This window comes from Hyla sarda, unplaced genomic scaffold (genome assembly GCF_029499605.1).
Source record: "Hyla sarda isolate aHylSar1 unplaced genomic scaffold, aHylSar1.hap1 scaffold_107, whole genome shotgun sequence".
NCBI classification, from domain to species: domain Eukaryota; kingdom Metazoa; phylum Chordata; class Amphibia; order Anura; family Hylidae; genus Hyla; species Hyla sarda.
This window is the reverse complement of record NW_026607689.1, coordinates 133,659-159,966: the sequence shown is the minus strand read 5'-3', so window position 1 is coordinate 159,966 and position 26,308 is coordinate 133,659. Positions and strand designations below refer to the sequence as shown.

Sequence of the window (26,308 nt, the reverse complement as noted above, 5' to 3'; positions counted from 1 at the left end):
ACACTGGGGGATAATTTTCTAAGGATTTATACTGATTTTTCCTGTCTGAATTTGTCGCACAGAAAGTTGCAGGCCAAATATGTGTGACATTTCTGCGACTTTAGCTTCTAGAGCATTTTTACAACATTATACATAGGTGCTGAATACATAAAAAGCGACTGTTCAGCGACAGACAAGTCGCATCGGCTGAAAGTAGGCCAGAATGTCAGTCCATGTTGGAGCAGGTTTAGATACAGTCTAAAGTATAGATCTCAAAGTCTGTGCACAGAATTTAGCAAGGGCCTCGCACCTTCTGATGCATCAGGTAGGTGCACAATAGCATAGCCTAACCCTCTGTACTTTGGTCTATATTGATGCGGGACATAGACAGCCAGCTGATGACCAATCCATTAGTGCAATGGATGGCTGGAAGCATTTGTCTTTGCCTTTGCAATACCACAGAAGCAATGCATGGTCAATGTACAGCAATGACACACCTGTGTGAACAGCCAGGAGACCCCCCCCCCCCCCATGTTATGTTACATAGTTACATAGTTAGTACGGTTGAAAAAAGACATATGTCCATCAAGTTCAACCAGGGAATTAAGGGGTAGGGGTGTGGCGCGATATTGGGGAAGGGATGAGATTTTATATTTCTTCATAAGCATTAATCTTATTTTGTCAATTAGGAACATTCAGCACCCACCCGCTATCAAGGCAGCTGCCTATCATGTCATGCCCTACCTGCACAGGTGTGCTGGCTACTCAAATGATCCAATTAAGGAGGCCATTTAGTCAGCAGCAGCAGAAGTCCTGTGCCTGGACGCTCCAACAGCGGCCAGACACAAGCAGAAGCAGAAGCAGCAGAAGCAGCAGCAGCACCACCTTTTGTTTTTTGGCTGCAGCAGCAGCAAGGCCCACAGGGCTGGCTAGCTGGCTAGCCAGCAAGCAGGTAGCAATGAAAGTAGGAATCTTTCTTTTTAACCCTGTAAGGGGGTGGTGCACTGTACCCGAAGATACTGCCATATCGGGTCAATGCATAGGGCGACGGAAGCAAGCTTCGAAATCGGCCCCCGTTCTCAAAAATCCATTTAATATATGGTCCCCAGATAGGGGACGTATCAGATATTAAACTGATAAGAACAGATACTACACTTGATCTTAGCCAAAAGGCCGAGAAGCGATAACCGTGAAAGGGGCGGGCCCAACAAGGTGCCCTTCATGGGCACTATCACTGCTTGCTGTCAGGGAGGCTGCCAGACAATTTTCCATGCACACTCTGGGCTGGGGGGCAGTCAACCACCAGTACACACAGCAGAACCTAAACCCATACCATTATTGCTAAGCAGCAAGACAGGGGCCCATTGCACTCCCATGGGGCCTTTTTAAATGCAATCCATAACCCGGATTTGCCAGGAACCCTTCTTACTCCTCCTACTTGCATGTGACACTGGGCTTAGGATCTGCATAGGAAACACACACACAAGCACACACCTACCTTTGTTGCCTGCAGATGCCTCCTTGGCTGTCCCCAAACGGTATCAAACCAACACCCACGGGAAGCTGTAAGCATAGAGGACATGCCTGCACCCCATTGGACTTACCTGTGTGGGTTAAACCCGGGTTATTTGACAACCTATGGCGGTGATGGTTCTGCTCAGGCAGAGCAGTGCTGATGCTCCTCATAAAGCTGTCGCTGCTGTGAAGGTTCTAGGTGACATCACAAATCCCTATGGTTACATACACAACAAAGCTGGGTTGTTGTTGTTTACACTCTGCAAGGCCTGTGGAAGTGAGTGACATCATAGCACTGTAGTTCTGAGGGTTCTAGATGGATGCAACAATCTCCTGTTGCTTCTATGAAGGCCATAATAGACGACATCACCAAACAGCTCCATAGTCACATACACAGCAAAGGAGAGATGTTGTTTACACCTAGTGATGTCAGTGGTATTGAGTGACATCACAGCACAGTGCTAAGGCTCCTGGGCCTGGACACAGCAGCGGCTGCAATATCTCAACGGAGAATACGTTTATATATATGTGTGTGTGTGCGCGTATATATATATATATATATATATATATATATATATATATATATATTTCTCCGCCGAAATCACTTTTAAACCCATTTCCACCTTTTTTTCCCTTCTCTTCCTCTTACTTTTTTTTCACGTTTTTTTACGTTTTTCTCCTTTTCGCCTCTTTTCTGGGCGTATTATTCTTCTTTTTCTTCTTTTTTTTCGTCTAATGCATACCCCATCAGTGCAGCAATGCTTATTCAATACCGCCAGCAGATGGAGACACTGGGGGATAATTTTCTAAGGATTTATACTGATTTTTCCTGTCTGAATTTGTCGCACAGAAAGTTGCAGGCCAAATATGTGTGACATTTCTGCGACTTTAGCTTCTAGAGCATTTTTACAACATTATACATAGGTGCTGAATACATAAAAAGCGACTGTTCAGCGACAGACAAGTCGCATCGGCTGAAAGTAGGCCAGAATGTCAGTCCATGTTGGAGCAGGTTTAGATACAGTCTAAAGTATAGATCTCAAAGTCTGTGCACAGAATTTAGCAAGGGCCTCGCACCTTCTGATGCATCAGGTAGGTGCACAATAGCATAGCCTAACCCTCTGTACTTTGGTCTATATTGATGCGGGACATAGACAGCCAGCTGATGACCAATCCATTAGTGCAATGGATGGCTGGAAGCATTTGTCTTTGCCTTTGCAATACCACAGAAGCAATGCATGGTCAATGTACAGCAATGACACACCTGTGTGAACAGCCAGGAGACCCCCCCCCCCCCCCCATGTTATGTTACATAGTTACATAGTTAGTACGGTCGAAAAAAGACATATGTCCATCAAGTTCAACCAGGGAATTAAGGGGTAGGGGTGTGGCGCGATATTGGGGAAGGGATGAGATTTTATATTTCTTCATAAGCATTAATCTTATTTTGTCAATTAGGAACATTCAGCACCCACCCGCTATCAAGGCAGCTGCCTATCATGTCATGCCCTACCTGCACAGGTGTGCTGGCTACTCAAATGATCCAATTAAGGAGGCCATTTAGTCAGCAGCAGCAGAAGTCCTGTGCCTGGACGCTCCAACAGCGGCCAGACACAAGCAGAAGCAGAAGCAGCAGAAGCAGCAGCAGCACCACCTTTTGTTTTTTGGCTGCAGCAGCAGCAAGGCCCACAGGGCTGGCTAGCTGGCTAGCCAGCAAGCAGGTAGCAATGAAAGTAGGAATCTTTCTTTTTAACCCTGTAAGGGGGTGGTGCACTGTACCCGAAGATACTGCCATATCGGGTCAATGCATAGGGCGACGGAAGCAAGCTTCGAAATCGGCCCCCGTTCTCAAAAATCCATTTAATATATGGTCCCCAGATAGGGGACGTATCAGAGATTAAACTGATAAGAACAGATACTACACTTGATCTTAGCCAAAAGGCCGAGAAGCGATAACCGTGAAAGGGGCGGGCCCAACAAGGTGCCCTTCATGGGCACTATCACTGCTTGCTGTCAGGGAGGCTGCCAGACAATTTTCCATGCACACTCTGGGCTGGGGGGCAGTCAACCACCAGTACACACAGCAGAACCTAAACCCATACCATTATTGCTAAGCAGCAAGACAGGGGCCCATTGCACTCCCACGGGGCCTTTTTAAATGCAATCCATAACCCGGATTTGCCAGGAACCCTTCTTACTCCTCCTACTTGCATGTGACACTGGGCTTAGGATCTGCATAGGAAACACACACACAAGCACACACCTACCTTTGTTGCCTGCAGATGCCTCCTTGGCTGTCCCCAAACGGTATCAAACCAACACCCACGGGAAGCTGTAAGCATAGAGGACATGCCTGCACCCCATTGGACTTACCTGTGTGGGTTAAACCCGGGTTATTTGACAACCTATGGCGGTGATGGTTCTGCTCAGGCAGAGCAGTGCTGATGCTCCTCATAAAGCTGTCGCTGCTGTGAAGGTTCTAGGTGACATCACAAATCCCTATGGTTACATACACAACAAAGCTGGGTTGTTGTTGTTTACACTCTGCAAGGCCTGTGGAAGTGAGTGACATCATAGCACTGTAGTTCTGAGGGTTCTAGATGGATGCAACAATCTCCTGTTGCTTCTATGAAGGCCATAATAGACGACATCACCAAACAGCTCCATAGTCACATACACAGCAAAGGAGAGATGTTGTTTACACCTAGTGATGTCACTGGTTTTGAGTGACATCACAGCACAGTGCTAAGGCTCCTGGGCCTGGACACAGCAGCGGCTGCAATATCTCAACAGAGAATACGTTTATATATATGTGTGTGTGTGCGCGTATATATATATATATATATATATATATATATTTCTCCGCCGAAATCACTTTTAAACCCATTTCCACCTTTTTTTCCCTTCTCTTCCTCTTACTTTTTTTTCACGTTTTTTTACATTTTTCTCCTTTTCGCCTCTTTTCTGGGCGTATTATTCTTCTTTTTCTTCTTTTTTTTCGTCTAATGCATACCCCATCAGTGCAGCAATGCTTATTCAATACCGCCAGCAGATGGAGACACTGGGGGATAATTTTCTAAGGATTTATACTGATTTTTCCTGTCTGAATTTGTCGCACAGAAAGTTGCAGGCCAAATATGTGTGACATTTCTGCGACTTTAGCTTCTAGAGCATTTTTACAACATTATACATAGGTGCTGAATACATAAAAAGCGACTGTTCAGCGACAGACAAGTCGCATCGGCTGAAAGTAGGCCAGAATGTCAGTCCATGTTGGAGCAGGTTTAGATACAGTCTAAAGTATAGATCTCAAAGTCTGTGCACAGAATTTAGCAAGGGCCTCGCACCTTCTGATGCATCAGGTAGGTGCACAATAGCATAGCCTAACCCTCTGTACTTTGGTCTATATTGATGCGGGACATAGACAGCCAGCTGATGACCAATCCATTAGTGCAATGGATGGCTGGAAGCATTTGTCTTTGCCTTTGCAATACCACAGAAGCAATGCATGGTCAATGTACAGCAATGACACACCTGTGTGAACAGCCAGGAGACCCCCCCCCCCCCCATGTTATGTTACATAGTTACATAGTTAGTACGGTCGAAAAAAGACATATGTCCATCAAGTTCAACCAGGGAATTAAGGGGTAGGGGTGTGGCGCGATATTGGGGAAGGGATGAGATTTTATATTTCTTCATAAGCATTAATCTTATTTTGTCAATTAGGAACATTCAGCACCCACCCGCTATCAAGGCAGCTGCCTATCATGTCATGCCCTACCTGCACAGGTGTGCTGGCTACTCAAATGATCCAATTAAGGAGGCCATTTAGTCAGCAGCAGCAGAAGTCCTGTGCCTGGACGCTCCAACAGCGGCCAGACACAAGCAGAAGCAGAAGCAGCAGAAGCAGCAGCAGCACCACCTTTTGTTTTTTGGCTGCAGCAGCAGCAAGGCCCACAGGGCTGGCTAGCTGGCTAGCCAGCAAGCAGGTAGCAATGAAAGTAGGAATCTTTCTTTTTAACCCTGTAAGGGGGTGGTGCACTGTACCCGAAGATACTGCCATATCGGGTCAATGCATAGGACGACGGAAGCAAGCTTCGAAATCGGCCCCCGTTCTCAAAAATCCATTTAATATATGGTCCCCAGATAGGGGACGTATCAGATATTAAACTGATAAGAACAGATACTACACTTGATCTTAGCCAAAAGGCCGAGAAGCGATAACCGTGAAAGGGGCGGGCCCAACAAGGTGCCCTTCATGGGCACTATCACTGCTTGCTGTCAGGGAGGCTGCCAGACAATTTTCCATGCACACTCTGGGCTGGGGGGCAGTCAACCACCAGTACACACAGCAGAACCTAAACCCATACCATTATTGCTAAGCAGCAAGACAGGGGCCCATTGCACTCCCACGGGGCCTTTTTAAATGCAATCCATAACCCGGATTTGCCAGGAACCCTTCTTACTCCTCCTACTTGCATGTGACACTGGGCTTAGGATCTGCATAGGAAACACACACACAAGCACACACCTACCTTTGTTGCCTGCAGATGCCTCCTTGGCTGTCCCCAAACGGTATCAAACCAACACCCACGGGAAGCTGTAAGCATAGAGGACATGCCTGCACCCCATTGGACTTACCTGTGTGGGTTAAACCCGGGTTATTTGACAACCTATGGCGGTGATGGTTCTGCTCAGGCAGAGCAGTGCTGATGCTCCTCATAAAGCTGTCGCTGCTGTGAAGGTTCTAGGTGACATCACAAATCCCTATGGTTACATACACAACAAAGCTGGGTTGTTGTTGTTTACACTCTGCAAGGCCTGTGGAAGTGAGTGACATCATAGCACTGTAGTTCTGAGGGTTCTAGATGGATGCAACAATCTCCTGTTGCTTCTATGAAGGCCATAATAGACGACATCACCAAACAGCTCCATAGTCACATACACAGCAAAGGAGAGATGTTGTTTACACCTAGTGATGTCAGTGGTATTGAGTGACATCACAGCACAGTGCTAAGGCTCCTGGGCCTGGACACAGCAGCGGCTGCAATATCTCAACGGAGAATACGTTTATATATATGTGTGTGTGTGCGCGTATATATATATATATATATATATATATATATATATTTCTCCGCCGAAATCACTTTTAAACCCATTTCCACCTTTTTTTCCCTTCTCTTCCTCTTACTTTTTTTTCACGTTTTTTTACGTTTTTCTCCTTTTCGCCTCTTTTCTGGGCGTATTATTCTTCTTTTTCTTCTTTTTTTTCGTCTAATGCATACCCCATCAGTGCAGCAATGCTTATTCAATACCGCCAGCAGATGGAGACACTGGGGGATAATTTTCTAAGGATTTATACTGATTTTTCCTGTCTGAATTTGTCGCACAGAAAGTTGCAGGCCAAATATGTGTGACATTTCTGCGACTTTAGCTTCTAGAGCATTTTTACAACATTATACATAGGTGCTGAATACATAAAAAGCGACTGTTCAGCGACAGACAAGTCGCATCGGCTGAAAGTAGGCCAGAATGTCAGTCCATGTTGGAGCAGGTTTAGATACAGTCTAAAGTATAGATCTCAAAGTCTGTGCACAGAATTTAGCAAGGGCCTCGCACCTTCTGATGCATCAGGTAGGTGCACAATAGCATAGCCTAACCCTCTGTACTTTGGTCTATATTGATGCGGGACATAGACAGCCAGCTGATGACCAATCCATTAGTGCAATGGATGGCTGGAAGCATTTGTCTTTGCCTTTGCAATACCACAGAAGCAATGCATGGTCAATGTACAGCAATGACACACCTGTGTGAACAGCCAGGAGACCCCCCCCCCCCCCATGTTATGTTACATAGTTACATAGTTAGTACGGTCGAAAAAAGACATATGTCCATCAAGTTCAACCAGGGAATTAAGGGGTAGGGGTGTGGCGCGATATTGGGGAAGGGATGAGATTTTATATTTCTTCATAAGCATTAATCTTATTTTGTCAATTAGGAACATTCAGCACCCACCCGCTATCAAGGCAGCTGCCTATCATGTCATGCCCTACCTGCACAGGTGTGCTGGCTACTCAAATGATCCAATTAAGGAGGCCATTTAGTCAGCAGCAGCAGAAGTCCTGTGCCTGGACGCTCCAACAGCGGCCAGACACAAGCAGAAGCAGCACCACCTTTTGTTTTTTGGCTGCAGCAGCAGCAAGGCCCACAGGGCTGGCTAGCTGGCTAGCCAGCAAGCAGGTAGCAATGAAAGTAGGAATCTTTCTTTTTAACCCTGTAAGGGGGTGGTGCACTGTACCCGAAGATACTGCCATATCGGGTCAATGCATAGGGCGACGGAAGCAAGCTTCGAAATCGGCCCCCGTTCTCAAAAATCCATTTAATATATGGTCCCCAGATAGCGGACGTATCAGATATTAAACTGATAAGAACAGATTTTTTTTTTTTTTTTTTTTTTTTTTTTTTTTTTTTTAAACCTTCAGGTTTGGACATTAAAACATCAAAATCCAACTCCATACTTCGTCACTTAGACTTTCTGAAGTAAAGTCCAACTCATCATTAGGTCTTTCTTTTTATTTTCAATTTCAAACAAACATAAATACCATCACCAATTACAAACTTACAAGATATCTCCATTTCAAAAACTTCCATATCCCCTCAGCATCCTTATCCCCCAAATTCTTCCTATCACACAAATAAACAACATATAACCTATCTAGAATCATCTTAATACAACCCTCCACCGACACGTTTTTTCTTTTGAATACACATAAATTCCTAACATCCCAAAGTACTTCTTTAATAATGGCAAGCAACACAAAAAAAACCCTTTCCTTATCTCTCCCTACCATACTAAGTCCAAACATAACCACATCATACGACATATACCTTATACCAGTCAATTCTTTAAACAGCAATCTCATCCCTTTCCACACACCTTGCGCCATTTCACAATTCCAAAATGCATGCATCACACTCTCAATCCCATCACACTCATCTCTTGGACACCTCTCATACCTTCCAATCCCTCTATTTCTTTGAAATTCTCTTACCGGTAACGCACCATGCAAACTCTGCCATACTATCTCACGTTGTCTATTTGTTACTCCAACAGTCATTATACTCTTCCACACTCTCCCCACATCTACAGCTCTCACCATATTAATTGAACATTCAACTTCGTCTTTTTTAATGTACCCAATCATACTCTTTTTACTCACAAACACTTCTGGACCCACACCAATCAACCTAGAATTCTCCAAAAATTTCACCACATATACATACCAACTAGGACACACAAAAGCATAAGGCACTCTCAAATCTCTTTCCAACCAACCCAATTTACATAACACACTGCCACCCAAATATCTCACCATACATGCACAACTCTTTTCACCTCCCATCATTCTTTTCAAAGCAAAAACAATATTCACACCCAGATACACATCAACATTCGGAAAGTCCATTCCTCCATTTTTACCATCTTTCATTACAATCTCTCTCTTAACTCTTTCCATCTTTGTACCCCACAAAAACACAAATAACATTCTTTTCACCTTTCGCAAAACCATATAACTTGGCGGAAACACAACAGCAACATATAACAGTATTGGCAAAATCACACTCTTCACTATCATAACCTTACCAACCATTGACAACTCTCTCAATCTCCAAAAATTCAATTTCTTTTGCACTCTCTTCCCCACATCCTCCCAACTATTTCTACCATCCAACCGTTCATCCATCTTCACCCCCAACACCTGAATAGGCCCTTCCACCCCTTCCATACCAACATCCTCACTCTGAGTCACACCACCAAAACATTTATATTCACTCTTTCCCCAATTGACCTTAAAACCAGACGCACCACAAAACAGACTTACCAATAACTTGGATCTTCTTACAGCCGCAACAGATTCACTTACCACACATACATCATCCATATAAGCCAACACTTTAACCTCTTTACCACGACCCCCCGGAACTCTCACACCTCTCACACATTTATCCTTACGCAATAATTCTAATAATGGTTCCATAGCACAAATAAAAGCAATAGGTGACAAGGGACATCCCTGTCTCACCCCTGAACATACTTTAATCTCCTCAGTCATCCATCCATTAATCAGAATCTTACTATACACTTCCTTATACAACATTCTCACAATATTCACAAAATCACCTGGAAACCCCATTTTAACTAGCACCTTAAACAAAAACCCATGCGACAAACGGTCAAAAGCTTTTTCAAAATCAATTGACAACACACGAACCACCTGCTTTCTACACATACCATCCCACAATATATCTCTCAACAAACACAAATTCTCACTAATTCTTCTTCCTGGCACACCACACACTTGCTCCTCCCCAATCACTTGCTCTATCACGTCCCTCATTCTATTTGTAATCAGCTTTGCAAATATTTTATAATCCACATTCAACAAAGTTATCGGCCTCCAATTCCTTACATCATTCACATCCCCTTTCTTATAAATCAAAACCACTATCCCACTCTTCATACTTTCCACCAATCTTCCATTAGCCCACATATACTTAAAGATACTCTCCATATCATCCTTCAGTACATCCCACAATTTCACATAAAACTCAGCCGGCAACCCATCCTCTCCAGGAGTCTTATTTTTAGCCATACTATCAACCGTCCTTTTAATTTCTTCCATTCCAATCTCTCTCATTAAACTCTCATACTCATTACAATCTACCTTCTTATCAATCACTTCCAGCACTTCCTCAGCCAAACCCCTATCACACTGTTTGACTGCATATAAGTCCTCATAAAACTCTTTCACCACATTCAGTACAGCTTTGCCTCTCACCAAACCACCATCCTTATCATACACACTCACTAAATCATCCTTTCTCCCAATCACTTTCTTAAAAAAATATCTTGAACACTTTTCATCCTTCTCCAATTTGTCCACTTTTGCTCGGTACATTAACTCTTTTCCTCTTTCATTCAACCAATCCTTTATATCTCTTTTCACAGCATCAATCTTACCATCCACTCTCCATCCCTTCTTTTTCAACTTAATGAGAAACCCCAACCTTTTATTCAGCCATTCATACTTCTTTCTTTCCCTAGCTTTCCTTTTATAACCTTCCCTCTTGAAAAAAACCTTAGTTCTTTCTTTAACCCACTCCCACCAACACAATAAATCCAAAAATTCTTTTTTCTTCTCACACCATAACTTATACTTCTTAATATACCTATCATATACCTCCTTTTCATCCAACAGTTTCACATTAAGCTTCCAGTAACCCCTCCCACTTATGCAAATCTCATCCAACACCAAACCACAACTCACACGCTCATGATCAGAATAAATCACTCTCTCTTGCTTATACCACATACATCCTATCATTTTGGACACAAAACACATATCTAATCTTGACTCACTCCTTCCACTCTCAGCATGATATGTTGCTAACACAGGATTCACACCACACACTTCAACCACATCTCTTAACTTGAAATCACTCACCATACTCTTAAGCATATTTCCAGAAACATCCGCATCCCTCCCAATCTCACAGTTGAAATCACCTACTAACAACACTGGTTCCTTCCCAGACAAAAACCCCTTAATTATTTCAAACAAACCCACCCTCTCCTCCTTATTCACAGGTGCATAAACATTAATTAACTTAAACTTAAACCCATGTAACCCAACCTCCACCAACACACACCTTCCTTCCCTTAACACCATTTGACTACAAACTTTAAACTTATTATTCCTAAACAAAACCCCAACTCCATCATTTCTATTTACATTAGAGCAAGACCACACTGCTGGTCCATATCTCCACTCCTCCTTTTTTGGAGGAAAATCCAATCCACATTCCTGTAGACAAATTATGTCATTATTAGTTCCTGCCAATTCCTCCAGAATGGCCGCTCTTCTATTCTTATTTTTAAAGACTCTAACATTTGACAAACTAACCGAAAAAGACATATCAAATCAAATAACAACCCATAGGAAGAAAAAACCTAGAAGAGAGTTAATGAACTTTACGGCTCAGTGTCGAGGGAGAAGTTTCTTCTCCAATGCATTTATCCATTTCACCCTCAGATATTGCGGCAAAACGATTACTCGTCTCCACCACCGTCTGCTCCATCTTTTCACCACTGGCACCTCTCGCCGCCTTCCGTGGGGGACGAAAAAGATCTTCCTCTCTCTCTTTAGCACTTTCCTCTTCTGAATTCGACCATTCAACTTTTTGAGTGCCAGACACCTGAGGACTAGGCACCTCTTCAATTCTCACCTCCTCCTCCATCTCCTCTTCAATCTCCTCCTGCACCTTCTCTTCCACCACCGTTGCTTTCTCAATAATGCTAGCAATCACACTCTTTTCTGCCATGTCTGCCTTTGCCTTTTCCCTTTTTTTAATTGCCAAATCTTTTCTGGCCTCTTTCTCCTTCTCCCTCTTAGCCACCTCCGGACAATTTCTATACACATGTCCAACAAGGCCACAAAGATCACAAGTTCTGGGCTGTGGACAAGCTCCCGCCTCATGCCCTGGCATTTTACAATTTCGGCACTTCTTATTACCTGGACAAGCCTCTTTAACATGTCCAAACAGCAAACAATCACGGCAAAACAATGGCTGGCCATAATAATAGACATAACCCCGGTTTCCAGCGATTGAAAAATTGGCCGGTGGGTGTTTCACTCCACCAATGCTCCCAGGATCCAGCTTCAGTTTTACAAAGAACTTCCATGTGCCATTAAACACACCCAAACTACTAGTTTGCTTCACTCCCCCTTGGACACTTTCACAGTAGATACTTAGAAAGTTCTTAATCATATCCGGGTCTAAGAACGGATTGTACATATGTACAAACAGAGTCTTCACTCCCATCTCAAACAGAGGAAAAAACTTTACATTTTCCAAGACAGGGTTACTGGCATTTCTTTTCAAACATTCATAGAAGTTCTGGCAATCAGCTTCATAGATGAAGGACACATCATATATTCCTTGCTTCCTATTCTCTTGCACACAGAACAAACTATCCATGCCAAAACCGCCCAATTTCTCCACAAGTTCATGTCCAATGTACTCAATCCGATTCTTACCCCGGTCAGAAGTTTCCACCACAAAACGTACAGTCTTCTCAATCGCAGGGAGGTATTCCTTTCCAGCCATTGTTCTTCTCTTGTCTGTCGATTCCACAGTAAGATCACCACTCCGGATTCCTGCTCAGCAGAACACCCGCACCCCTGACCCAGACCAAGTTTACACTTGATCGGAGCCAAAAGGCCGAGAAGCGATAACCGTGAAAGGGGCGGGCCCAACAAGGTGCCCTTCATGGGCACTATCACTGCTTGCTGTCAGGGAGGCTGCCAGACAATTTTCCATGCACACTCTGGGCTGGGGGGCAGTCAACCACCAGTACACACAGCAGAACCTAAACCCATACCATTATTGCTAAGCAGCAAGACAGGGGCCCATTGCACTCCCACGGGGCCTTTTTAAATGCAATCCATAACCCGGATTTGCCAGGAACCCTTCTTACTCCTCCTACTTGCATGTGACACTGGGCTTAGGATCTGCATAGGAAACACACACACAAGCACACACCTACCTTTGTTGCCTGCAGATGCCTCCTTGGCTGTCCCCAAACGGTATCAAACCAACACCCACGGGAAGCTGTAAGCATAGAGGACATGCCTGCACCCCATTGGACTTACCTGTGTGGGTTAAACCCGGGTTATTTGACAACCTATGGCGGTGATGGTTCTGCTCAGGCAGAGCAGTGCTGATGCTCCTCATAAAGCTGTCGCTGCTGTGAAGGTTCTAGGTGACATCACAAATCCCTATGGTTACATACACAACAAAGCTGGGTTGTTGTTGTTTACACTCTGCAAGGCCTGTGGAAGTGAGTGACATCATAGCACTGTAGTTCTGAGGGTTCTAGATGGATGCAACAATCTCCTGTTGCTTCTATGAAGGCCATAATAGACGACATCACCAAACAGCTCCATAGTCACATACACAGCAAAGGAGAGATGTTGTTTACACCTAGTGATGTCAGTGGTATTGAGTGACATCACAGCACAGTGCTAAGGCTCCTGGGCCTGGACACAGCAGCGGCTGCAATATCTCAACGGAGAATACGTTTATATATATGTGTGTGTGTGCGCGTATATATATATATATATATATATATATATATATATATATTTCTCCGCCGAAATCACTTTTAAACCCATTTCCACCTTTTTTTCCCTTCTCTTCCTCTTACTTTTTTTTCACGTTTTTTTACGTTTTTCTCCTTTTCGCCTCTTTTCTGGGCGTATTATTCTTCTTTTTCTTCTTTTTTTTCGTCTAATGCATACCCCATCAGTGCAGCAAAGCTTATTCAATACCGCCAGCAGATGGAGACACTGGGGGATAATTTTCTAAGGATTTATACTGATTTTTCCTGTCTGAATTTGTCGCACAGAAAGTTGCAGGCCAAATATGTGTGACATTTCTGCGACTTTAGCTTCTAGAGCATTTTTACAACATTATACATAGGTGCTGAATACATAAAAAGCGACTGTTCAGCGACAGACAAGTCGCATCGGCTGAAAGTAGGCCAGAATGTCAGTCCATGTTGGAGCAGGTTTAGATACAGTCTAAAGTATAGATCTCAAAGTCTGTGCACAGAATTTAGCAAGGGCCTCGCACCTTCTGATGCATCAGGTAGGTGCACAATAGCATAGCCTAACCCTCTGTACTTTGGTCTATATTGATGCGGGACATAGACAGCCAGCTGATGACCAATCCATTAGTGCAATGGATGGCTGGAAGCATTTGTCTTTGCCTTTGCAATACCACAGAAGCAATGCATGGTCAATGTACAGCAATGACACACCTGTGTGAACAGCCAGGAGACCCCCCCCCCCCCCCCATGTTATGTTACATAGTTACATAGTTAGTACGGTCGAAAAAAGACATATGTCCATCAAGTTCAACCAGGGAATTAAGGGGTAGGGGTGTGGCGCGATATTGGGGAAGGGATGAGATTTTATATTTCTTCATAAGCATTAATCTTATTTTGTCAATTAGGAACATTCAGCACCCACCCGCTATCAAGGCAGCTGCCTATCATGTCATGCCCTACCTGCACAGGTGTGCTGGCTACTCAAATGATCCAATTAAGGAGGCCATTTAGTCAGCAGCAGCAGAAGTCCTGTGCCTGGACGCTCCAACAGCGGCCAGACACAAGCAGAAGCAGAAGCAGCAGAAGCAGCAGCAGCACCACCTTTTGTTTTTTGGCTGCAGCAGCAGCAGCAAGGCCCACAGGGCTGGCTAGCTGGCTAGCCAGCAAGCAGGTAGCAATGAAAGTAGGAATCTTTCTTTTTAACCCTGTAAGGGGGTGGTGCACTGTACCCGAAGATACTGCCATATCGGGTCAATGCATAGGGCGACGGAAGCAAGCTTCGAAATCGGCCCCCGTTCTCAAAAATCCATTTAATATATGGTCCCCAGATAGGGGACGTATCAGATATTAAACTGATAAGAACAGATTTTTTTTTTTTTTTTATCTAAAGCCGAGGAACGTGCTTTCGATTCACCCAAAGTGCAAGAAAAAGTGCAAACGTGTTACACTAAAAAAACGTGCACAAAGGATGTGGTCTATCGCAAGCCCTTCTCCGATAGGAGAGAGGCCCCCCAACAAACCTTACCCTTCGCCTCCGGACCAAAAGGTACCTGCGAGGTTCCAGGTTCGATGTCCCTTTTCGCCGAAGCTACTAGGAGACCACAAATGCTCCCGGCATCCCCCTTGGCGTTAGCCAAGGTATCTGCCCGCAGAGCCGATTACGGTAGGTACCCTGCGAAGCAGGAGTACCCGGGGTGTTTGCAGGGAGGTGCGGAACCTAATGGCCACACACACCTCCCCTAGACCGCCAGGAGGGACACCCAGAAGGGCTACCGCATCCTGACAAATCCTGTGAACACACAACACGCAAAAAGTGACACAGTGAGACAAAAAATAAATAAATAAGTGAATGTGTGCAGATATACTGCCCGGACATCCGGCCGGATCTATAAAAATTTCTCTGATCCTAGCCAGAAGGCCGGGAATCAAGAGGTGAGTGCCACAAGGTGAAGAGATTATGGTGCCCGTGCTTCAACTCAGTGAGCCTATTCTCCCAGTGAGTTTCGGCACCTCGGGGTCACCACTCCCCGAGGCACAAAGTACCTCGGCTCTAGACCCTCTCAGCCTCATGGCGAGACCCGGAGGGAACAGGTCACATCGGGGCAGCCGTCGAGCTGATTCCTCAGAACCAGCCCCGGAAAGCCCTGGTACACCTGCATCCTCCATGCAGCACCCATCCCCACCAGCATGAAAACTGATAAGAACAGATACTACACTTGATCTTAGCCAAAAGGCCGAGAAGCGATAACCGTGAAAGGGGCGGGCCCAACAAGGTGCCCTTCATGGGCACTATCACTGCTTGCTGTCAGGGAGGCTGCCAGACAATTTTCCATGCACACTCTGGGCTGGGGGGCAGTCAACCACCAGTACACACAGCAGAACCTAAACCCATACCATTATTGCTAAGCAGCAAGACAGGGGCCCATTGCACTCCCACGGGGCCTTTTTAAATGCAATCCATAACCCGGATTTGCCAGGAACCCTTCTTACTCCTCCTACTTGCATGTGACACTGGGCTTAGGATCTGCATAGGAAACACACACACAAGCACACACCTACCTTTGTTGCCTGCAGATGCCTCCTTGGCTGTCCCCAAACGGTATCAAACCAACACCCACGGGAAGCTGTAAGCATAGAGGACATGCCTGCACCCCATTGGACTTACCTGTGTGGGTTAAACCCGGGTTATTTGACAACCTATGGCGGTGATGGTTCTGCTCAGGCAGAGCAGTGCTGATGCTCCTCATAAAGCTGTCGCTGCTGTGAAGGTTCTAGGTGACATCACAAATCCCTATGGTTACATACACAACAAAGCTGGGTTGTTGTTGTTTACACTCTGCAAGGCCTGTGGAAGTGAGTGACATCATAGCACTGTAGTTCTGAGGGTTCTAGATGGATGCAACAATCTCCTGTTGCTTCTATGAAGGCCATAATAGACGACATCACCAAACAGCTCCATAGTCACATACACAGCAAAGGAGAGATGTTGTTTACACCTAGTGATGTCAGTGGTATTGAGTGACATCACAGCACAGTGCTAAGGCTCCTGGGCCTGGACACAGCAGCGGCTGCAATATCTCAACGGAGAATACGTTTATATATATGTGTGTGTGTGCGCGTATATATATATATATATATATATATATATATATATATATATATATTTCTCCGCCAAAATCACTTTTAAACCCATTTCCACCTTTTTTTCCCTTCTCTTCCTCTTACTTTTTTTTCACGTTTTTTTACGTTTTTCTCCTTTTCGCCTCTTTTCTGGGCGTATTATTCTTCTTTTTCTTCTTTTTTTTCGTCTAATGCATACCCCATCAGTGCAGCAATGCTTATTCAATACCGCCAGCAGATGGAGACACTGGGGGATAATTTTCTAAGGATTTATACTGATTTTTCCTGTCTGAATTTGTCGCACAGAAAGTTGCAGGCCAAATATGTGTGACATTTCTGCGACTTTAGCTTCTAGAGCATTTTTACAACATTATACATAGGTGCTGAATACATAAAAAGCGACTGTTCAGCGACAGACAAGTCGCATCGGCTGAAAGTAGGCCAGAATGTCAGTCCATGTTGGAGCAGGTTTAGATACAGTCTAAAGTATAGATCTCAAAGTCTGTGCACAGAATTTAGCAAGGGCCTCGCACCTTCTGATGCATCAGGTAGGTGCACAATAGCATAGCCTAACCCTCTGTACTTTGGTCTATATTGATGCGGGACATAGACAGCCAGCTGATGACCAATCCATTAGTGCAATGGATGGCTGGAAGCATTTGTCTTTGCCTTTGCAATACCACAGAAGCAATGCATGGTCAATGTACAGCAATGACACACCTGTGTGAACAGCCAGGAGACCCCCCCCCCCCCCATGTTATGTTACATAGTTACATAGTTAGTACGGTCGAAAAAAGACATATGTCCATCAAGTTCAACCAGGGAATTAAGGGGTAGGGGTGTGGCGCGATATTGGGGAAGGGATGAGATTTTATATTTCTTCATAAGCATTAATCTTATTTTGTCAATTAGGAACATTCAGCACCCACCCGCTATCAAGGCAGCTGCCTATCATGTCATGCCCTACCTGCACAGGTGTGCTGGCTACTCAAATGATCCAATTAAGGAGGCCATTTAGTCAGCAGCAGCAGAAGTCCTGTGCCTGGACGCTCCAACAGCGGCCAGACACAAGCAGAAGCAGAAGCAGCAGAAGCAGCAGCAGCACCACCTTTTGTTTTTTGGCTGCAGCAGCAGCAAGGCCCACAGGGTTGGCTAGCTGGCTAGCCAGCAAGCAGGTAGCAATGAAAGTAGGAATCTTTCTTTTTAACCCTGTAAGGGGGTGGTGCACTGTACCCGAAGATACTGCCATATCGGGTCAATGCATAGGGCGACGGAAGCAAGCTTCGAAATCGGCCCCCGTTCTCAAAAATCCATTTAATATATGGTCCCCAGATAGGGGACGTATCAGATATTAAACTGATAAGAACAGATACTACACTTGATCTTAGCCAAAAGGCCGAGAAGCGATAACCGTGAAAGGGGCGGGCCCAACAAGGTGCCCTTCATGGGCACTATCACTGCTTGCTGTCAGGGAGGCTGCCAGACAATTTTCCATGCACACTCTGGGCTGGGGGGCAGTCAACCACCAGTACACACAGCAGAACCTAAACCCATACCATTATTGCTAAGCAGCAAAACAGGGGCCCATTGCACTCCCACGGGGCCTTTTTAAATGCAATCCATAACCCGGATTTGCCAGGAACCCTTCTTACTCCTCCTACTTGCATGTGACACTGGGCTTAGGATCTGCATAGGAAACACACACACAAGCACACACCTACCTTTGTTGCCTGCAGATGCCTCCTTGGCTGTCCCCAAACGGTATCAAACCAACACCCACGGGAAGCTGTAAGCATAGAGGACATGCCTGCACCCCATTGGACTTACCTGTGTGGGTTAAACCCGGGTTATTTGACAACCTATGGCGGTGATGGTTCTGCTCAGGCAGAGCAGTGCTGATGCTCCTCATAAAGCTGTCGCTGCTGTGAAGGTTCTAGGTGACATCACAAATCCCTATGGTTACATACACAACAAAGCTGGGTTGTTGTTGTTTACACTCTGCAAGGCCTGTGGAAGTGAGTGACATCATAGCACTGTAGTTCTGAGGGTTCTAGATGGATGCAACAATCTCCTGTTGCTTCTATGAAGGCCATAATAGACGACATCACCAAACAGCTCCATAGTCACATACACAGCAAATGAGAGATGTTGTTTACACCTAGTGATGTCAGTGGTATTGAGTGACATCACAGCACAGTGCTAAGGCTCCTGGGCCTGGACACAGCAGCGGCTGCAATATCTCAACGGAGAATACGTTTATATATATGTGTGTGTGTGCGCGTATATATATATATATATATATATATATATATATATATATATTTCTCCGCCGAAATCACTTTTAAACCCATTTCCACCTTTTTTTCCCTTCTCTTCCTCTTACTTTTTTTTCACGTTTTTTTTACGTTTTTCTCCTTTTCACCTCTTTTCTGGGCGTATTATTCTTCTTTTTCTTCTTTTTTTTCGTCTAATGCATACCCCATCAGTGCAGCAATGCTTATTCAATACCGCCAGCAGATGGAGACACTGGGGGATAATTTTCTAAGGATTTATACTGATTTTTCCTGTCTGAATTTGTCGCACAGAAAGTTGCAGGCCAAATATGTGTGACATTTCTGCGACTTTAGCTTCTAGAGCATTTTTACAACATTATACATAGGTGCTGAATACATAAAAAGCGACTGTTCAGCGACAGACAAGTCGCATCGGCTGAAAGTAGGCCAGAATGTCAGTCCATGTTGGAGCAGGTTTAGATACAGTCTAAAGTATAGATCTCAAAGTCTGTGCACAGAATTTAGCAAGGGCCTCGCACCTTCTGATGCATCAGGTAGGTGCACAATAGCATAGCCTAACCCTCTGTACTTTGGTCTATATTGATGCGGGACATAGACAGCCAGCTGATGACCAATCCATTAGTGCAATGGATGGCTGGAAGCATTTGTCTTTGCCTTTGCAATACCACAGAAGCAATGCATGGTCAATGTACAGCAATGACACACCTGTGTGAACAGCCAGGAGACCCCCCCCCATGTTATGTTACATAGTTACATAGTTAGTACGGTCGAAAAAAGACATATGTCCATCAAGTTCAACCAGGGAATTAAGGGGTAGGGGTGTGGCGCGATATTGGGGAAGGGATGAGATTTTATATTTCTTCATAAGCATTAATCTTATTTTGTCAATTAGGAACATTCAGCACCCACCCGCTATCAAGGCAGCTGCCTATCATGTCATGCCCTACCTGCACAGGTGTGCTGGCTACTCAAATGATCCAATTAAGGAGGCCATTTAGTCAGCAGCAGCAGAAGTCCTGTGCCTGGACGCTCCAACAGCGGCCAGACACAAGCAGAAGCAGAAGCAGCAGAAGCACCACCTTTTGTTTTTTGGCTGCAGCAGCAGCAAGGCCCACAGGGCTGGCTAGCTGGCTAGCCAGCAAGCAGGTAGCAATGAAAGTAGGAATCTTTCTTTTTAACCCTGTAAGGGGGTGGTGCACTGTACCCGAAGATACTGCCATATCGGGTCAATGCATAGGGCGACGGAAGCAAGCTTCGAAATCGGCCCCCGTTCTCAAAAATCCATTTAATATATGGTCCCCAGATAGGGGACGTATCAGATATTAAACTGATAAGAACAGATACTACACTTGATCTTAGCCAAAAGGCCGAGAAGCGATAACCGTGAAAGGGGCGGGCCCAACAAGGTGCCCTTCATGGGCACTATCACTGCTTGCTGTCAGGGAGGCTGCCAGACAATTTTCCATGCACACTCTGGGCTGGGGGGCAGTCAACCACCAGTACACACAGCAGAACCTAAACCCATACCATTATTGCTAAGCAGCAAGACAGGGGCCCATTGCACTCCCACGGGGCCTTTTTAAATGCAATCCATAACCCGGATTTGCCAGGAACCCTTCTTACTCCTCCTACTTGCATGTGACACTGGGCTTAGGATCTGCATAGGAAACACACACACAAGCACACACCTACCTTTGTTGCCTGCAGATGCCTCCTTGGCTGTCCCCAAACGGTATCAAACCAACACCCACGGGAAGCTGTAAGCATAGAGGACATGCCTGCACCCCATTGGACTTACCTGTGTGGGTTAAACCCGGGTTATTTGACAACCTATGGCGGTGATGGTTCTGCTCAGGCAAAGCAGTGCTGATGCTCCTCATAAAGCTGTCGCTGCTGTGAAGGTTCTAGGTGACATCACAAATCCCTATGGTTACATACACAACAAAGCTGGGTTGTTGTTGTTTACACTCTGCAAGGCCTGTGGAAGTGAGTGACATCATAGCACTGTAGTTCTGAGGGTTCTAGATGGATGCAACAATCTCCTGTTGCTTCTATGAAGGCCATAATAGACGACATCACCAAACAGCTCCATAATCACATACACAGCAAAGGAGAGATGTTGTTTACACCTAGTGATGTCAGTGGTATTGAGTGACATCACAGCACAGTGCTAAGGCTCCTGGGCCTGGACACAGCAGCGGCTGCAATATCTCAACGGAGAATACGTTTATATATATGTGTGTGTGTGCGCGTATATATATATATATATATATATATATATATATATATATTTCTCCGCCGAAATCACTTTTAAACCCATTTCCACCTTTTTTTCCCTTCTCTTCCTCTTACTTTTTTTTCACGTTTTTTTACGTTTTTCTCCTTTTCGCCTCTTTTCTGGGCGTATTATTCTTCTTTTTCTTCTTTTTTTTCGTCTAATGCATACCCCATCAGTGCAGCAATGCTTATTCAATACCGCCAGCAGATGGAGACACTGGGGGATAATTTTCTAAGGATTTATACTGATTTTTCCTGTCTGAATTTGTCGCACAGAAAGTTGCAGGCCAAATATGTGTGACATTTCTGCGACTTTAGCTTCTAGAGCATTTTTACAACATTATACATAGGTGCTGAATACATAAAAAGCGACTGTTCAGCGACAGACAAGTCGCATCGGCTGAAAGTAGGCCAGAATGTCAGTCCATGTTGGAGCAGGTTTAGATACAGTCTAAAGTATAGATCTCAAAGTCTGTGCACAGAATTTAGCAAGGGCCTCGCACCTTCTGATGCATCAGGTAGGTGCACAATAGCATAGCCTAACCCTCTGTACTTTGGTCTATATTGATGCGGGACATAGACAGCCAGCTGATGACCAATCCATTAGTGCAATGGATGGCTGGAAGCATTTGTCTTTGCCTTTGCAATACCACAGAAGCAATGCATGGTCAATGTACAGCAATGACACACCTGTGTGAACAGCCAGGAGACCCCCCCCCCCATGTTATGTTACATAGTTACATAGTTAGTACGGTCGAAAAAAGACATATGTCCATCAAGTTCAACCAGGGAATTAAGGGGTAGGGGTGTGGTGCGATATTGGGGAAGGGATGAGATTTTATATTTCTTCATAAGCATTAATCTTATTTTGTCAATTAGGAACATTCAGCACCCACCCGCTATCAAGGCAGCTGCCTATCATGTCATGCCCTACCTGCACAGGTGTGCTGGCTACTCAAATGATCCAATTAAGGAGGCCATTTAGTCAGCAGCAGCAGAAGTCCTGTGCCTGGACGCTCCAACAGCGGCCAGACACAAGCAGAAGCAGAAGCAGCAGAAGCAGCAGCAGCACCACCTTTTGTTTTTTGGCTGCAGCAGCAGCAAGGCCCACAGGGCTGGCTAGCTGGCTAGCCAGCAAGCAGGTAGCAATGAAAGTAGGAATCTTTCTTTTTAACCCTGTAAGGGGGTGGTGCACTGTACCCGAAGATACTGCCATATCGGGTCAATGCATAGGGCGACGGAAGCAAGCTTCGAAATCGGCCCCCGTTCTCAAAAATCCAATTAATATATGGTCCCCAGATAGGGGACGTATCAGATATTAAACTGATAAGAACAGATACTACACTTGATCTTAGCCAAAAGGCCGAGAAGCGATAACCGTGAAAGGGGCGGGCCCAACAAGGTGCCCTTCATGGGCACTATCACTGCTTGCTGTCAGGGAGGCTGCCAGACAATTTTCCATGCACACTCTGGGCTGGGGGGCAGTCAACCACCAGTACACACAGCCGAACCTAAACCCATACCATTATTGCTAAGCAGCAAGACAGGGGCCCATTGCACTCCCACGGGGCCTTTTTAAATGCAATCCATAACCCGGATTTGCCAGGAACCCTTCTTACTCCTCCTACTTGCATGTGACACTGGGCTTAGGATCTGCATAGGAAACACACACACAAGCACACACCTACCTTTGTTGCCTGCAGATGCCTCCTTGGCTGTCCCCAAACGGTATCAAACCAACACCCACGGGAAGCTGTAAGCATAGAGGACATGCCTGCACCCCATTGGACTTACCTGTGTGGGTTAAACCCGGGTTATTTGACAACCTATGGCGGTGATGGTTCTGCTCAGGCAGAGCAGTGCTGATGCTCCTCATAAAGCTGTCGCTGCTGTGAAGGTTCTAGGTGACATCACAAATCCCTATGGTTACATACACAACAAAGCTGGGTTGTTGTTGTTTACACTCTGCAAGGCCTGTGGAAGTGAGTGACATCATAGCACTGTAGTTCTGAGGGTTCTAGATGGATGCAACAATCTCCTGTTGCTTCTATGAAGGCCATAATAGACGACATCACCAAACAGCTCCATAGTCACATACACAGCAAAGGAGAGATGTTGTTTACACCTAGTGATGTCAGTGGTATTGAGTGACATCACAGCACAGTGCTAAGGCTCCTGGGCCTGGACACAGCAGCGGCTGCAATATCTCAACGGAGAATACGTTTATATATATGTGTGTGTGTGCGCGTATATATATATATATATATATATATATATATATATATATATATATATATATATATTTCTCCGCCGAAATCACTTTTAAACCCATTTCCACCTTTTTTTCCCTTCTCTTCCTCTTACTTTTTTTTCACGTTTTTTACGTTTTTCTCCTTTTCGCCTCTTTTCTGGGCGTATTATTCTTCTTTTTCTTCTTTTTTTTCGTCTAATGCATACCCCATCAGTGCAGCAATGCTTATTCAATACCGCCAGCAGATGGAGACACTGGGGGATAATTTTCTAAGGATTTATACTGATTTTTCCTGTCTGAATTTGTCGCACAGAAAGTTGCAGGCCAAATATGTGTGACATTTCTGCGACTTTAGCTTCTAGAGCATTTTTACAACATTATACATAGGTGCTGAATACATAAAAAGCGACTGTTCAGCGACAGACAAGTCGCATCGGCTGAAAGTAGGCCAGAATGTCAGTCCATGTTGGAGCAGGTTTAGATACAGTCTAAAGTATAGATCTCAAAGTCTGTGCACAGAATTTAGCAAGGGCCTCGCACCTTCTGATGCATCAGGTAGGTGCACAATAGCATAGCCTAACCCTCTGTACTTTGGTCTATATTGATGCGGGACATAGACAGCCAGCTGATGACCAATCCATTAGTGCAATGGATGGCTGGAAGCATTTGTCTTTGCCTTTGCAATACCACAGAAGCAATGCATGGTCAATGTACAGCAATGACACACCTGTGTGAACAGCCAGGAGACCCCCCCCCCCCCCATGTTATGTTACATAGTTACATAGTTAGTACGGTCGAAAAAAGACATATGTCCATCAAGTTCAACCAGGGAATTAAGGGGTAGGGGTGTGGCGCGATATTGGGGAAGGGATGAGATTTTATATTTCTTCATAAGCATTAATCTTATTTTGTCAATTAGGAACATTCAGCACCCACCCGCTATCAAGGCAGCTGCCTATCATGTCATGCCCTACCTGCACAGGTGTGCTGGCTACTCAAATGATCCAATTAAGGAGGCCATTTAGTCAGCAGCAGCAGAAGTCCTGTGCCTGGACGCTCCAACAGCGGCCAGACACAAGCAGAAGCAGAAGCAGCAGAAGCAGCAGCAGCACCACCTTTTGTTTTTTGGCTGCAGCAGCAGCAAGGCCCACAGGGCTGGCTAGCTGGCTAGCCAGCAAGCAGGTAGCAATGAAAGTAGGAATCTTTCTTTTTAACCCTGTAAGGGGGTGGTGCACTGTACCCGAAGATACTGCTATATCGGGTCAATGCATAGGGCGACGGAAGCAAGCTTCGAAATCGGCCCCCGTTCTCAAAAATCCATTTAATATATGGTCCCCAGATAGGGGACGTATCAGATATTAAACTGATAAGAACAGATTTTTTTTTTTTTTTTTTTTTTTTAAACCTTCAGGTTTGGACATTAAAACATCAAAATCCAACTCCATACTTCGTCACTTAGACTTTCTGAAGTAAAGTCCAACTCATCATTAGGTCTTTCTTTTTATTTTCAATTTCAAACAAACATAAATACCATCACCAATTACAAACTTACAAGATATCTCCATTTCAAAAACTTCCATATCCCCTCAGCATCCTTATCCCCCAAATTCTTCCTATCACACAAATAAACAACATATAACCTATCTAGAATCATCTTAATACAACCCTCCACCGACACGTTTTTTCTTTTGAATACACATAAATTCCTAACATCCCAAAGTACTTCTTTAATAATGGCAAGCAACACAAAAAAAAACCCTTTCCTTATCTCTCCCTACCATACTAAGTCCAAACATAACCACATCATACGACATATACCTTATACCAGTCAATTCTTTAAACAGCAATCTCATCCCTTTCCACACACCTTGCGCCATTTCACAATTCCAAAATACATGCATCACACTCTCAATCCCATCACACTCATCTCTTGGACACCTCTCATACCTTCCAATCCCTCTATTTCTTTGAAATTCTCTTACCGGTAACGCACCATGCAAACTCTGCCATACTATCTCACGTTGTCTATTTGTTACTCCAACAGTCATTATACTCTTCCACACTCTCCCCACATCTACAGCTCTCACCATATTAATTGAACATTCAACTTCGTCTTTTTTAATGTACCCAATCATACTCTTTTTACTCACAAACACTTCTGGACCCACACCAATCAACCTATAATTCTCCAAAAATTTCACCACATATACATACCAACTAGGACACACAAAAGCATAAGGCACTCTCAAATCTCTTTCCAACCAACCCAATTTACATAACACACTGCCACCCAAATATCTCACCATACATGCACAACTCTTTTCACCTCCCATCATTCTTTTCAAAGCAAAAACAATATTCACACCCAGATACACATCAACATTCGGAAAGTCCATTCCTCCATTTTTACCATCTTTCATTACAATCTCTCTCTTAACTCTTTCCATCTTTGTACCCCACAAAAACACAAATAACATTCTTTTCACCTTTCGCAAAACCATATAACTTGGCGGAAACACAACAGCAACATATAACAGTATTGGCAAAATCACACTCTTCACTATCATAACCTTACCAACCATTGACAACTCTCTCAATCTCCAAAAATTCAATTTCTTTTGCACTCTCTTCCCCACATCCTCCCAACTATTTCTACCATCCAACCGTTCATCCATCTTCACCCCCAATACCTGAATAGGC

At 44.6% G+C, this 26,308-nt stretch overlaps 9 non-coding genes and 1 pseudogene across 9 annotated transcripts; all 10 read right to left on the bottom strand.

Moving 5' to 3' along the window:
• Positions 1 to 973: 973 nt before the first annotated feature.
• Positions 974 to 1,164, bottom strand: LOC130299938 (U2 spliceosomal RNA). Its single transcript, XR_008850960.1, has one exon. It is a non-coding gene; the product is annotated as a U2 spliceosomal RNA (small nuclear RNA).
• A 2,093-nt stretch (positions 1,165 to 3,257) lies between these two features.
• Positions 3,258 to 3,448, bottom strand: LOC130300072 (U2 spliceosomal RNA). Its single transcript, XR_008851087.1, has one exon. It is a non-coding gene; the product is annotated as a U2 spliceosomal RNA (small nuclear RNA).
• Positions 3,449 to 5,525: 2,077 nt separating this feature from the next.
• Positions 5,526 to 5,716, bottom strand: LOC130300071 (U2 spliceosomal RNA). The gene has a single exon (XR_008851086.1). It is a non-coding gene; the product is annotated as a U2 spliceosomal RNA (small nuclear RNA).
• A 2,060-nt stretch (positions 5,717 to 7,776) lies between these two features.
• On the bottom strand, positions 7,777 to 7,973 carry LOC130300127 (U2 spliceosomal RNA). The gene has a single exon (XR_008851135.1). It is a non-coding gene; the product is annotated as a U2 spliceosomal RNA (small nuclear RNA).
• Positions 7,974 to 14,879: 6,906 nt separating this feature from the next.
• LOC130300111 (U2 spliceosomal RNA) lies at positions 14,880 to 15,061 on the bottom strand. Its single transcript, XR_008851123.1, has one exon. It is a non-coding gene; the product is annotated as a U2 spliceosomal RNA (small nuclear RNA).
• A 691-nt stretch (positions 15,062 to 15,752) lies between these two features.
• LOC130300140 (U2 spliceosomal RNA) lies at positions 15,753 to 15,912 on the bottom strand (annotated as a pseudogene).
• Positions 15,913 to 18,003: 2,091 nt separating this feature from the next.
• On the bottom strand, positions 18,004 to 18,194 carry LOC130299937 (U2 spliceosomal RNA). Its single transcript, XR_008850959.1, has one exon. It is a non-coding gene; the product is annotated as a U2 spliceosomal RNA (small nuclear RNA).
• Positions 18,195 to 20,268: 2,074 nt separating this feature from the next.
• LOC130299936 (U2 spliceosomal RNA) lies at positions 20,269 to 20,459 on the bottom strand. Its single transcript, XR_008850958.1, has one exon. It is a non-coding gene; the product is annotated as a U2 spliceosomal RNA (small nuclear RNA).
• A 2,082-nt stretch (positions 20,460 to 22,541) lies between these two features.
• On the bottom strand, positions 22,542 to 22,732 carry LOC130300060 (U2 spliceosomal RNA). Its single transcript, XR_008851075.1, has one exon. It is a non-coding gene; the product is annotated as a U2 spliceosomal RNA (small nuclear RNA).
• Positions 22,733 to 24,832: 2,100 nt separating this feature from the next.
• LOC130300121 (U2 spliceosomal RNA) lies at positions 24,833 to 25,016 on the bottom strand. Its single transcript, XR_008851132.1, has one exon. It is a non-coding gene; the product is annotated as a U2 spliceosomal RNA (small nuclear RNA).
• Positions 25,017 to 26,308: the final 1,292 nt, after the last annotated feature.